General features: G+C 41.5%; 1 protein-coding gene across 3 annotated transcripts in view; it reads left to right on the forward strand.

Annotated features, from left to right (window-relative positions):
• Positions 1 to 1,977: 1,977 nt before the first annotated feature.
• Positions 1,978 to 14,926, forward strand: part of SCEL (sciellin) — a 168,636-nt gene continuing 155,687 nt past the window's right edge. For 2 of the 3 annotated variants that reach the window (XM_024348289.3, XM_063792236.1), the window contains exon 1: positions 1,978 to 2,456. The gene's annotated coding sequence lies outside the window, so the exon portion shown is untranslated. The remainder of the gene's footprint in view (positions 2,457 to 14,926) is intronic. The other variant, XM_054665411.2, reaches the window with a different exon arrangement.

Consider the following 14,926-nt stretch of genomic DNA (forward strand, 5'->3'; position numbering starts at 1 on the left):
ACAGAAAGGGCTCAGAATGGAACGACAAATGGCCTGCATTAGCAGTCTGCCTATATTCAAGAAACTAAGTTTAATGTTTTTCCACCTAGTCCGTCTGTCCATCCGTCCTTCCTTCCCCCACTTCCTTCCTTTTGTATATAGCATCTTCAATGTGAGAGATACCTTGTTGAGGAATATCAGTTAACATTGTCCAGTGGTGTTCAAGAACCTCAAGGCTGACTGTCATTGGCAAAGAGGCTGAACAGCTGGCACATCAGGCAGGGGTAGGTTGTGTCAGCACAGACACTATGAATGAGTGGAAGCCCTGGGTTTTGCCTCTGGATCATGGATTGGAGTGTATTATAATCAAGGTGCTCAGGTAAGAGTGTTGGGTGACCCCCATCTGTTGCTTACCTTCCGCATTGCAATCTCATTCATTCAGTCCACTTTTATTCAGTTACTGTTGAGCAAGATAGTCCTGGTCAATTGAGAAATGTGTGAGACATGACTATGACCTGCAGTGAATCCATATGGGTCGGTAACAACTTCAATTCTTGCCTCCTTAGAAGAAAGAATTCCACTGAAAGGCATAAGGCAAAAGGAGTAACTAAGTTTTTTTTTTTTTTTTTTTTTTTTTTTTTTTTTGAGACGGAGTCTCCCTCTATCGCCGGGGCTGGAGTGCAGCGGCGCGATCTCAGCTCACTGCAACTTCCGCTTCCCGGGTTCAAGCGATTCCCTTTCCTCAGTTGCCCGCGTAGCTGGGACTACAAGCGTGTGCCACCACGCCCAGTTAATTTTTTGTATTTTTAGTAGCGTTGGGGTTTCAGCATGTTAGCCAGGATGGTCTCGAACTCCTGACCTCGTGATCCACCCGCCTCCACCTCCCAAAGTGCTGGTATGTCCGGAATTGGTGGGTTCTTGGTCTCACTGACTTCAAGAATGAAGCCTGGACCCTTGTGGTGAGTGTTACAGTTCTTAAAGGTGGCGTAACCAGAGTTTGTTCCTTCTGATGTTCAGATGTATTCAGAGTTTCTTCCTTCTGGTGGGTTCCTGGTCTCACTGGCTCAGGAGTGAAGCTGCAGACCTTCAAGGTGAGTGCTACAGCTCTTAAGGCAGCACGTCTGGAGTTGCTCATTCCTCCTGGTGGGTTCGTGGTCTCGCTGGCTTCAGGAGTGATGCTGCAGACCTTCGCCGTGAGTGTTACAGCTCATAAAGGCAGTGTGGACTCAAAGAGTGAGCAGCAGCAAGATTTATTGCAAAGACCAAAAGAACGCAGCTTCCATAGCATGGAAGGGCACCCCAGTGGGTTGCCACTAGTGGCACAAGTTGCCTGCTTTTATTCTCTTATCTGGCCCCACCCACATTCTGCTGATTGGTCCATTTTACAGAGCGCTGATTGGTCCATTTTACAGAGAGCTGATTGGTCCGTTTTGACAGGATGCTGATTGGTGCGTTTACAATCCCTGAGCTAGACGCAAAAGTTGTCCGCGTCCCCACTAGATTAGCTAGATACAGAGTGCCCACACAAAGGTTCTGCAAGTCCCCACCAGAGTAGCTAGATACAGAGTGTCGATTGGTGCATTCACAAACCCTGAGCTAGACACAGGGTGCTGATTGGTATATTTACAAACCTTGAGCTAGATACAGAGTGCCAATTGGTGTATTTACAATCCCTTAGCTGGACATAAAGGTTCTCCAAGTCCCCACCAGGGTAGCTAGATACAGAGTGTGGACTGGTGCATTCACAAACCCTGAGCTAGACACAGGGTACTGATTGGTGTATTTACAATCCCTTATCTAGACATAAAGGTTCTCCAAGTCCCCACCAGACTCAGCAGCCCGGCTGGCTTCACCCAGTGGATCCCGCACAGGGGCCGCAGGTGGAGCTCCCTGCCAATCCCAGGCCGTGCGCCCGCACTCCTCAGCCCTTGGGTGGTGGATGGGACTGGGCGCTGTAGAACAGGGGGCGGCGCTCGTCCGGGAGGCTCGGGCCGCGCAGGAGCCCACGAAGTGCGGGGGAGGCTCAGGCATGGCGGCGGGCTGCAGGTCCCGAGCCCTGCCCGGCGGGAACGCAGCTAAGGCCCGGCGAGAAATTCAGCACAGCAGCTACTGGCCCAGGTGCTAAGCCCCTCACTGCCCCGGCCCGCTGGCCGGCGGGCAGCTCCGAGTGCGGGGCCCGCCGAGCCCACGCCCACCCGGAACTCGCGCTGGCCCACAAGCACCGCGTGCAGCCCCTGTTCCCGCCCCCGCCTCTCCCTCCACACCTCCCGGCAAGCAGAGGGAGCCGCCTCTGGCCTTGGCCAGCCCAGAAAGTGGCTCCCACAGTGCAGCAGCGGGTTGAAGGGCTCCTTAAGCGCGGCCAGAGTGGGCGCCAAGGCTGAGGAGGCGCCAAGAGCGAGCGAAGGGCTGTGAGGGCTGCCAGCATGCTGTTACCTCTCACTGGGATTACAGGCATGAGCCACCGCGCCCGGCCTGAGGTAAGTTTTAGAGCAGGAGTGAAAGTTTATTAAAAAGCTTTAGAAGAGAAACAAAAGAAAGTAAAGGACACTTGGAAGAGAGCCAAGTGGGCAACATGAGAGATCAAGCGTGTGGTTGACTTTTGACTTAGGTTTTTATATGTTGGCACACTTCCAGCGTCTTGTGTCCCTTCTCACAGGATTCTTCCCTTAGGGAAGGCTGTTGGCATGCGCAGTGGCCTGCTAGCGCTTGGGAGGTGAGCATGCACGGTGTGTTTACTGGAGTTATATGCATGCTTACTTGAGGCATTCTTCCCTTAGCAGTTGATTGCCCCTAGAACCCTAGAGGGTCATATACCAGTTAAACTCCACCATTTTGCTTCTTAATGCACATGCTTGAGCCCACTTACCCAGCCCCTGAGATCTTATTGAGAAGCTACTGATCACCAGTTCCAGGTTTTTTCTTTATATTGGAAGACTGCCTTTCCCTGGCACTGGCTGCAACCAATTATTATTTTAGAGAGACAGTTAACAACCACCTGACCATCACCTAATGATCACCTGACATTACTGGTGGTAGGTGGGGAGCCCTCTCCTGCTCTGCTCATGCCTGACTAGCTACCTATGTAACATGACCACACTCTTTAGGAATGTACAATAATTATAATATGAAATGGTCAGGGCCATCTGTAAGGTAGTTAGAAACCATGAGGGTACACATCTCTCTTCTGGAAAGAGTAAGGAAGCTTCAGAGAGAAATTCCTAGAATCTATTCCACGGCACATTTTGACAGGGCCCCAAAGCATCCCAAACTTGCAGGCACTTTAGAATCAGAACTTTTACCCTTGCATATGACTGATTTATTTTACAATGTGTCCTGGAAGTAAGATAGTATAGTCTAGGTTCTTTCCCTGCAGTAACTGGACCAGGTATACAAAACCTCTTTGGTACTCAGAACCATTATAGCTTATGAAGACTTCTTCAGGAATATTAGAATTGCTAATTCGGGTTCTCTTGTCTCTTACAGTAAGTAGAATGACCCCAGTGAATCCAAGTGGCCAAATATTTTAGGCTTGTCTGATTCTACTGCTTCCATGCAAATCTTGTATGGAAGTGGGGGAAAAAGGCAAATCCAGGGTCACACAGATTATTAGGAAAGAGGTTAGAATAAAATGTGGTCACAAAAATCCTCATCGGATTCTTACAGTAGATCATATGATTTGCTTTTCTGTGTGCCTATATGAAAAATATGTACTTATTGACAAAAATATATGAGTAAATATGTTCAATAAATCAATCGCAGCTATGTTTTAGATAGATGATTGGAGAAACTGTCATGGACCTAAGAATCACACTTTTTCTCTTTACTGTCAACAAGTTAGGATGAATCATTTTACTCTGAAGAATAAGGATATGGTTATTTCTCATCATCGTTCAAGCTTGAGTGTGTTCAAGCTTGAGTGTGTCTAAGAGCCTTTTCCTTCAAGGAGCCAGCATGCCATCCACGGAACTCACAACACTGGTTGCCAGAGTTCTCTGCTTTAGAAAATAAAAGTGGGTTGGCTATGACTTCTGTGCTTATTCACTACACCTATGCCTAGAGTCCCTAAAGATTCTTTGGTTGCTTTTGACAATTGCAAATTGTATCTACAGCCACATTTCCATAGTCAATTCAGTGGTAGCTGATTTGAGAACTGCTTCTTGATGTACTAGCACAGTATAGAGATTTTTCTACTTTGAAATGGCTAAAAGCAAAATTATAGGCTGGAAATATGGAAAATATTGTATGATGCAGAGGACCTTAAAATGCTTTCTAGCTTTAAGGTCTAAGATTCTGTAGAGTGCTTAGAATTAATTCTTGATTGTACCCTCCCTACCTCCAGCCCAATTCTCTTTTTGCAAGGATTTTTAAAGAATCAGAGCTGAATGTTTCAATGTCTGTCACCATTTTATCTGCATTTTCACAAGCATTTTAGCGATCATGTGAGTCATTTCTTTCTCACCTCCCACAAATAGCGTGGGTTAAATGGAGCTGTGGGAATTTTTTTTTTAAAGTAATAATTCTGACTTCACAATCTTTTAAAAAGACATTGCTTGCATTAAACAGACACACACACACACACACACACACACACACTCAGCAAACAACCTACCAATACTGTTGCTTTTGAATGTTCTGTAAGGTCGAATGCCAATGATTTGTGTTTTGTTGTGTTACGGTTGCCCAGCCTCCTTGATCTATTGTAGGCAGGGTTAAATTACAGAGTGAATTGGGGGACTGACCTCATTACATCATCTGTGCTGAATCACTGTCCTACAACTGTCGTCCTGAAGGCTCGGGCCAGACGTGGTAGTGCTGTCTTTCATTAATGTTACATTAATATGATCAAGAAGATACTTTCTTCTCTTGCTTCTACCCCCACCCCCACCCCTCAGGTCTCTCATTTGCTAAACAATCAAATGCTTTCAAAATCCTGCAAAACAGCTTTCATTTTAAGGTTCTGATCAAAGGACTTGCAGTGCAACATCCCCAGTATTTTCACTGCCCTCTAGTGGCTGTTTTCAACTACATTTTGTTTTACAAAGAGGATTGTATCTTTGTTTCTTTACCGTGTTGGGTCTCAAATAAAAAGCTCTGTATGGCAAGTCATCTTCTAAGAACGTGATGTTATTGTGTTTGAAAAGAACAAGAGAAGAATGAGCAATTTTAATCTCGATTTGGCCTCATCTTTGCGGCTGTCTGAAAACTCCAAACCTCTGAAGTGTTAAGTAAATTAACCCACATCTTCATAGCCCCCATTGGTGAATGCAGTGGTTTAAGAATACTCGCTCTTTGAAGACCAAACTGCTTTTGTCTGCAACACTCTATTTAAGGGAAAACTAATTCTGGAATCCTGTCCAACCTCATAGCATTCTGAATGATTTCTACTTCCACTCTAATTATCAGCCAGAAGTATTATTTGTAATCATCAGCTTTCAATAATTTAAATAGGTAGTTGTTTGGCCAACTGTTTTTATTCAAAATGCCACAAAAGCTAAAATTCTATGTTGAATTTTATCCAGATGCTGTCTTCTTTTAGGACATGCCAGCTGAGACAGAGCAGTTGTTCATTTTTTTAAAATACCATGTCAGAAGCACATTTTTACTTCATGAATTCAACTGCAATCTAAAATGAAGACTACAGATTTATGTCTCAGTTCAGTTCAGTTGCTTGCCAAAACCAGAGGGAGGACATTTTTTAAAGAATTAATTTGGTGGCCAGGTGCAGTGGCTCACACCTGTAATCCCAGTGCTTTGGGAAGCCAAGGCAGGAAAATCGCTTGAGCCCTGGAGTTCCAGACTAGCCTGGGAAACCTAGTAAGACACTCATCCCCTCTCCCCAGAAAAAGTCAGACTTGGTGGTGCATGTGCCTGTAGTCCCAGCTACTCGGGAGGCTGAGATGGGTGGATCATTTGAGCCCAGGAGTTCAAGGTTACAGTAAGCTGTGATGGTGCCACTGCACTCCAGCCTGGGCAACAGAGAGAGACCCTGTCTCAAGAAAAGAAAAGAAAAATAATGAACTCAGCATGCTAAATCACCAAACATAACCACACCCAAGCTATTTTATTCCTCAGAGACTATGGAGATGAGCTTTTCATTGTCTTTTGAATTCTAGCAAGAACAGTTTTGGTGGTTCCTTTTTTTTTTAATCAATGAAAACAAAGCCCACTGTAAATAAATGTTTTCATGTATCACTACTTAATACTTCTATAAGGGTCCTAAATGCCTTTTGTCTACGTTTTCTTTAACACTCTTCTATACAAAGTAGATCAACCTCTTAATGTCAAAAAGAACTGAATCAGACAAAATCCAGATTTCTTAACAAATTTCTATTGTCTCAAACTTTTTTTAGTTCAATAATATTTTCCTTCTGGACAGTGAAGGAAATCCCTCTGAAACGTTCCAGAGCTGTACAATTGCAAAATTGAAAAGTTAGGTTAAAGGTTCTTCTGTGAAATTTGCTAGAGTTTGCAAGTCCCTGATTTTTTCCTTGAACAATTTCAGGGAAGGTTTGTGTCTCCCTTTGTCTGGGTCTTTGTTCAAAAAGTGGCTAATTGCTATTAGCAAATGCAAATAAAAGACAGTTGCCTCAGTGCAGCTTGATTGCCAGTTCCCAGTAGGTTCCCTCCCCTGTTTCTAATTGTGGCTTTTCCAAGTTTTCATCCATCTCTGCAAGTCCTCCCCCTCCCCCGCTCCTGACTCCCTACATTCACTGTCAGCGGATGCCCTTGTCTCTTACCTCACGGAGGAGGCAGGATCTATTTACAATAACTCCTTCAAGTTCCTTCTATTCAGTAAGCATACTTAACTTTGCAATCTTGCCCTTACCTCCTTTCTCAGGAGTGGGTGGGGTAGAGCAAAAAGACTCCTCTTTTATTTTTTTCTCTTATTTTCTGAGACCAGTCTCTCCACCTCGCTCCCATTTCCTCAGAGCCCTTGCTGCATCCTTGTCTCTTCTCTCTCATGTATCTTTCATCTCCCATTGGTCACTGGCTTAATCCCCTCGACATATAAACATGACTCAGTTTCTCCCAGGGTATTGATTTAAGTTCTGAGAGTCCAAATAACAGCCCCCAGTTCCCTCCAGAATACAGAGGCCACAAATGGCCCCTTGAACAGAAGCTGTGATGATTTTGGTCATGTGGTCCTGCTACCCTGGCCTCATTGGATTGGATTATGGATAAGGGTGGCAGCCGAAGCAGCTCAGATATGACAGCCAAAACTACATTAATGCCTGAGTTCTGTTTGGGTTCCTGTTTGCAAGCGATAGAAAATAATTCTGGCAAATTTAACCTCAATGCGGGATTCCCTAGAAGGATATCTGTGTCTCACATATCTACAGGAGCTTGGAGGACCTTGCTTTGAAAAGAGACAGAAACCGAAGTGCTTTGGGGCTGTGCATGGGAGCACAGCAAACGTTACATCTGAGGAGCAACAGGTTCAGCTTACTGCCTCTGCTGCTTCTTCTTCAATGGGGTGGCCCAGAGCTGTCTCTACATTTGTCTGATAGGAAGAGGCCAAGTGACATGTGTGTTCCATAGCTGGGCTGGGCAGGAAGAGAGAGCGTTGGCCCATTGGCTACTATGTGGAATGTGGATTCCATTTCTACATCTACGTAGTTGGAGATTCCTCCAAAAGGAAATTGGAATGTCAACAGGAGTTGGGTGCTGGATAGCCCAAACCAATGAATGGTGGCTACAGATGGTTACTCTAACACAATGAGGCGCTCTGTTGGAGAGCATGAATGTGAGACACAGAGAGAGAGGAGTAGAAAGCAGGAGGAACAGAGACGCAATAGCAGAGAGAAGCAAAGATGAAATAGATTAAAAGAGCAGCTGGGAGATAGGGAAGTCATGTCACGAAAATGGTAGAGTCATGTGAGTAGAAAGGACAGATGGATATCCACTCTGAGGAACGGTGAGACAATGGGTGACCATAGGTACTGGGTTGCTTGTGACACTGGAGCTGGCACAATTTTGGAGGAGAATGTAGTATTACCTAGTTCACAGGCTCTTGAGTCAGAGAATCATGGGTGTCCCTGGGATTCAAATCCCAGCTTCATCACTCACCTGTCCTGTGACTTCATTTCTTAACCACTGCATGCCCCAGTTTCTTCATCTGTGAAAACTGTAATTACGACACATGGTTGGTGTAAGAAAGGAAAATGCATATAAGTGCTGAGCATAATTCCTGACATATTAAATGTTAGCTGTTATTATTGCAATTGTTATTTTATGTCTCCCAAAGTTTTGCAAATCCTATTCTAGTCCTTTATCTTCATAAAATATTTCAATTCATCTTCTATTTTTAAATTACATTAATTTTTTAACTTTCATTTTAGGTTCAGGGGTATGTGTGCATGTTTGTTCTATAGGCAAATTGCGTGTCACAGGGGTTTGGTGTACAGATTATTTCCTCATCCAGGTAATAAACATAGTACCTGATAGGTGGTTTTCTAATCCTTACCCTTCTACTACATTCCACCCTCAAGTAGGCCCCAGTGTCTATAGTTCTTTTTTTTGTGCTCATGTGTGTTGAATGTTTAGCTCCCACTTATAAGTAAGAACATGTGGTATTTGGTTTTCTGTTCCTCTGTTAGTTTTCTTTTCTTTTCTTTCTTTCTTTATTTATTTTTGAGATGGAGTCTCGCTCTGTTGCCCAGGCTGGAGTGCAGTGGTGCGATCTTGACTCACTGCAAACTCTGCCTCCCGGGTTCATGCCATTCTCCTGCCTCAGCCTCCGGAGTAGCTGGGACTACAGGCGCCGGCCACCACACCTGGCTAATTTTTTTGTATTTTTCTTAGTAGAGATGCGGTTTCACCATGTTGGCCAGGATGGTCTTGATCTCCCGACCTCGTGATCCACCCATTTTGGCCTCCCAAAGTGCTGGGATTACAGGCGTGAGCCATGGATAATGGCCTCTAGCTCCATCCATGTTGCTGCAAATGACATGATTTCATTCTTTTTATAGCTGTGTAGTATTCCATGGTGTATATGTACCATATTTTCTTTATTCTATTGTTGATGGGCATTTAGGTTGATTCCATGTGTTTGCTATTGTGAATAGTGCTGCAATGAACACCTCTGCATGTGTCTTCATGGTAGAATGATTTATATTCCTTTGGGTATATACCCAGTAATGAGATTGCTGGATCAAATGATAGTTCTGTTTCAAGTTCTTTGAGAAATCACCTAACTGCTTTCCACAATGGCTGAAATAATTTACATTTCCACCAGCAGTGTATATCTGTGCCCTTTTCTCCACAACTTCACCAGCATCTGCTATTTTTCAAATTTTTAATAATAGCCATTCTGACTGGTGTGAGATGGTATCTCACTGTGGTTTTTATTTGCATTTCTCTAACGATGAGTGATGTTGAGCATTTTTTCATATGCTTGTTGGCCACATGTATATCTTCTTTTGAAAAGTGTCTGTTCATGTCCTTTGCCCACTTTTTAATGGGGTCATTTGTTTTTTGCTTGTTTATTTGTTTAAGTTCCTTATAAATTCTGGATATTAGACCTTTGTCAGATACATAGTTTGCAAATAATTTCTCCCATTCTGTAGGTTGTCTCTTTACTCTGTTGATAGCTTCTTTTGCTCTGCCATTAGGTTCCATTTGCCAATTTTAGTTTAGTTAGATCCTATGTGTCAATTTTTGTTTTTGTTGCAATTGCTTTTGGCATCTTTGTCATGAAATCTTTGCAGGGCCTGTGTTCAGAATGGTATTTCCTAGGTTTTCTTCCAGGGTTTTTATAGTTTTAGGTTTTCCATTTAAGTTTTTAATCCATCTTAAGCTGATTTTTGTATATGGTGTAAGGAAGGGGTCCAGTTTCAATCTTCTGCATATGGCTAGCCAGTAATGCCCAAACCATTTATTGAACAGGGTGTCCTTTCCCCATTGCTTGTTTTTGTTGACTTTGTTGAAGATCAGATGGTCATAGGTATGTGGCTTTATTTCTGGGCTCTCTATTCTGTTCCATTGGTCCTTGTGTCTGCTTTTGTAAGAGTACCATGCTGCTTTGGTTACTGTGGCCTTGTAGCATAGTTTTAAGTCAGGTAATGCGATCCCTCCAGCTTTGTTCTTTTTATTAGGATTGCTTAGGCTATTTGGGCTCTTTTTTGATTCTATATAAATTTTATAATAGTTTTTTTCCAATTCTGTGAACAATGTGATTGATAGTTTGGTAGGAATCTCATTGAATATGTAAATTGCTTTGAACAGTATGGCCATTTTCACAATGTTAATTCTTCCTATCCATAAGCATGGAATTTTTTTTATTTGTTTGTGTCATCTCTGTTTTCTTTGAGCAGTGTTTTGTAATTCTTGTTGTAGAGATCTTTCACCTTCCTAATTAACTGTATTCCTAAGTATTTTATTTTATTTATTTATTTTTTGTGGCGTTGTGAATGAGATTACATTCTTGATTTGGCTTTCAGCTTGGATGTTGTTTGTGTGTAGGAATGCTACTGATTTTTGTACATCAATTCTGTATGCTGAAACCTTGCTGAAGATGTTCATCAGATGATCTAGGAGCTTTTGGGCAGAGACTATGGGGTTTTCTAGGTGTAAAATCATATAGTCTGCAAAGAGAGAGAGTTTGATTTCCTCTCTTCCTATATGAATACCTTTTATTTCTTTCTCTTGCCTGGTTGCTCGGGTTAGGATTTCCAGTACTGTCCAATTCATCTTTTAAAATCTAGCGTAGATGTTACCTCCTCTGAAAATCCATCCATGAGTCTTCCCTGTGTCTTAGGCAGAAGTAACAATGCAGTTCATTCTCTATTCAGGTCAACACTTATTGAATGATTACTATATGCAAGGCATAGTATTTTCTAGATGTGGAGATATAAAAAAATGTCACAGACATGGTTTGGTTCCTCAAAAGCCTATAATTTAAAGGGAGAAACAGAGACACCATAATTTTAATATCTTGAAGTAAATACCACGTATGGTGGAGCTATGCCAGAGCAGCACCTTGTTTTGTATTTTCTTCCACCTAAATCATGCCTCTACTTCAGCAACTATGTCATCATTGTTTAGTTGCTTGCACATCTACCTCTCTTAGCACGAAGTATACTTTCTGAGTTTAAGAATATGTCTTTTTCATCTTTTCATGTCCAGGACATATGAGGCACTCAATATCTGTTGAATAAAGCATGATTTCATTATATTTTCATTGAAAAACTTAATTATTAATTTTCAGAAGTGTCATCCCTAGTAGGTTACTATTATTTAAGAGAAAAAGTTATATTTTATAATTCTACAGGTTATTTCCTTACCCCAAATTAAGGTTTGGTCACTGCCCAATAGTGTCACTTTTAATCTGGTTCAATTTTTTTTTAATTTTTAATTTTAATTTTTGTGGGTACATAGTAGGTGTATATATTTACAGGGTACATGAGGTGTTTTGATATAGGCATGCAATATGTAATAATCACATCATGGAAAAAGGGATATCCATCTCCTCAAGCATTTATCCTTTGTGTTACAACAATCAGTTATACTTTTAGTTATTTTAAAATGTACAATTAAATCATTACTGACTATAGTCACCCTGTTGTGCTATCAAATACTGGGTCTTATTCTTTTTTTTTTTTTTTTTACTATTTTTTTATACCCATTACCCATTCCCATCCCCCTCTTCCCCACTTACCCTTCCCAGGCTTTGGTTACCATCCTTCTACTCTCTATCTCTACAAGTTCAATTGTTTTGATTTTTAGATCCCACAAAGAAGTGAGAAGATGCGATGTTTGTCTTTCTGTGTCTGGCTTCTTTCGCTTAACATAATGATCTCCAGTTCCATCCATGTTGTTGCAAATGACAGCATCTCATTTTTTAATGGCTGAGTATTATATAAGTACTACATTTTCTTTATCCATTCAAGGGTTTATTCTACCTCTTCAGTGCTTCTTTCAGTGATATGATGTTAAAACTAGGTACTATAAGTGCTTATCTGAGGTTTGGTTCTTATAAAGGTACATTTTTTGTGTGTAGATAGTTGATAAGTTGGTGTCCTTGCTTGGGGAGGTGAGGCAATTGGTGAAGGCTTCTATTCTGCTATCTTGCTCTGTTCCTCCTGGTTGAGATTTTAATAAAAAGCGGGAAGTGGGTCTGGGGGATGCCAGGCCAAAGCCACTGGGTTGCTGCTATGAGGTCCCGAGGGAGTCCCACATAGTAAGATAAAGCACCACGTTTGGGGAAGGCTGAGCCATGATGGGGGCCACTAGGGCTGGAGGAGCGAGTAGTGACAGAGATGGAGCTGGCAGATACATGATGGGTGGCAGAGGCTAAGGAGGAACAGAGGAGGGAGGGAGGATGCTCTGAGGCATCCACCATGTGTGATAGGGAAGAGAGGTTGTGTGCCTGGAGCAGAACAAAGAAGAGCTGAGGCCATATAGGCAATGGCAGTAGAGGAGATGGCTGGGGCGGGGGGGTGGGGGGCATTCAATTATTGATTTATTTGAGGTGATGTGAAACATTGGCAGGCATAACAAATGCTCAGGGGAGGGTGAATGAACTATTTAACTGTAAAAAAGAGGGATAAATGGGAGGGTCAGTATAGTGGTTTGTGGCTGTCAGGTAGACATCCTCCCAGCTCCAAGTAAGCCAGTGTGAGTGGGGTAGAGAGGAGAAGAGGACCCCACAAGTAAGGTCCAATCCAGATTGTGATGTCCTTCTGTTACCTGAGTGTTATGTTATACAACTCTGTACCAGAAATGCGTGTGGCTCACACAGTATGATCATTCACTCATAAGGTTAACATGTAATTTTCTCTGCTTTTGACCTGTTGGGTGAGTTTTGTCAACATTAATTTCATTGGTCTCTGTGTCTTCTTTTATGGTTTATGACTATGGTTTGTGTTTATTGATGGCCAGACATTGTTTGAAAAATATAATAAAGCATTATGGAAATGCTGAGTAACTAGATTATTTTTGCTTATATGACTCAGAATTGGCAACTTTACAATTTATGTTTTATCTCCTGTGGCTGATTACCTTGATTGATCAAGGCAAATGGAAATGGAGCCCACTTTAGGTGGCGTGGAGCATGGAGCCAGTGGACATTGGCAAAGTAGAGATGACAACCTTTCAGAGCTGGAAAGGATGTTGTCCAATTTCTTCATTTTGCAATGTAGGAACTGAACTTGGAGATGTCAAGTGACTTGCCAAGGTCATACTGTAGTAGGAGAACTAGGAGGCCATTTTTCGTTTTTTCCGTTGAGGATAGAATCTTTAATATTTGTTAGTGACAGTCGGAAAAAACCACTATTTTCACTGTAAATATTTCACATATTTACATTTAATCACTGATTAAGTGTAAAATAAATTTAAAAATATTTAAATCAGGTTTCATTTACCTGTGTTTCATGTATAATCTCCATTCTCATAGGTCTAGGGGTCTATTTTGAGAATCAGTGGAGAATTTGAAGAAGACAGGGAAATGATCAGATTTATACTTTAGGAAGTTAATCATCTAGTGGATGCATTCCTCATTATTGTGAATGAGTAAATAGAAAATTATATATACTTTAAAATATTTCTTACTGCATTACTATTAACTCAAAGCTAGTCTTAGTGGCATGATTTTTTTATGCGTACAAGAAACATACTACTCTTGTTACTAATTATTTGCAGATACTGCCATTTGTTTTTCCTTGGGTTGACTTAGTTCAGATAGTTGAAACTTTTTATTGAGTGGTTTGTAATAGTGATGTACAGTTGGGGTTATTCACACTTGGTGGTCTTTTAGAGCCCAGTGTGATGCAGAATAAGACATCTGTCATTTTGTAGTTGTCTCAGTTCTTTTAGGTTGCTATACAAACTGCATTAGACTAGTGGCTCATAAACAACAGAAACGTATTTCTCACAGTTCTGGAGGCTGGGAAGTCCAAGGTCAAGGCACTGGCAGATTTAGTGTCTAGTGAGAGTCTGCTTCCTCGTTCGTAGATGACTGTCTTCGTGCTGTATTCACATGGTGGAAAGGGTAAGGGGTCTCTCTGGGTCCCTTTAATAAGGGCGCTGTTAAAATAAATTAAAACAGAAAGCCAGGCCTGCAGAATCCCTGAGCAGACAAAGCCAGTTAGCCTTCGTAACTGACCTTAACCTGGCTTGATTTGCAAATATAGCCAAAAGTTAACTTGAGCTATTTCTTATAAATGCCTATATTAAACAGAAATGAAACTTAAGGCTAACCAATCAGAAGCTGCCAACTAAATTATAGTTATATAACTATATAACTAGGGACTTTTCAACAAGATAGACAAAATAGTAAGGCAACTGTATAACTATAACCAAATTGTTTTACATCTGTATTCACTCTCTAAAAGTCTGTCTTTAATGCTTCTCCAAAGAAGCCCCCAAACCACTCATGGTTTGGAGCTCCTGATTCACAAATCAGTTTGCTCAAATAAACTCTTTAAAATTTTATTGTGCCTCTGCAGAATACCTGGTTTTCAGCACTATACCTCAGTACCTTTTAATGGCACTAATATCATTTACAAAGACTATCTCTCATGACCTAATCACCCTCTAAAGGCCCCATCTCCAAATACCATCACACTGGAGATTAGGTTTCAATATGTAAAGTTTGGGGACACACAAGCATCAGTCCATAAAAGGAGTTATCAATGGAGGCCCCCTAGAAATCCACTTCAGACTTGCTGTGGAACATACCCTATATCCATATATTCTTTGATTCACTGCTATAGAATGAAGCATTGCTGTCGCTCATTAAAATTTTTTTTTTAATTTTTGTGGGTACATAGTAGGTATATTATATTTATGGGGTACATGAGATATTTTGATACAGAGACATAAAATGCATAATAATCACATCAGAATAAATGGGGTATCCATCACCTCAAGAATTTATCATTTCTTCATGTTACAAGCAATCCATTACTTTTAGTTATTTTTAAATGTACAATAAATTATTGTTGACTGT

The sequence above is a fragment of the Pan troglodytes genome, chromosome 14, assembly GCF_028858775.2.
Source record: "Pan troglodytes isolate AG18354 chromosome 14, NHGRI_mPanTro3-v2.0_pri, whole genome shotgun sequence".
Classification (NCBI taxonomy): Eukaryota; Metazoa; Chordata; class Mammalia; order Primates; family Hominidae; genus Pan; species Pan troglodytes.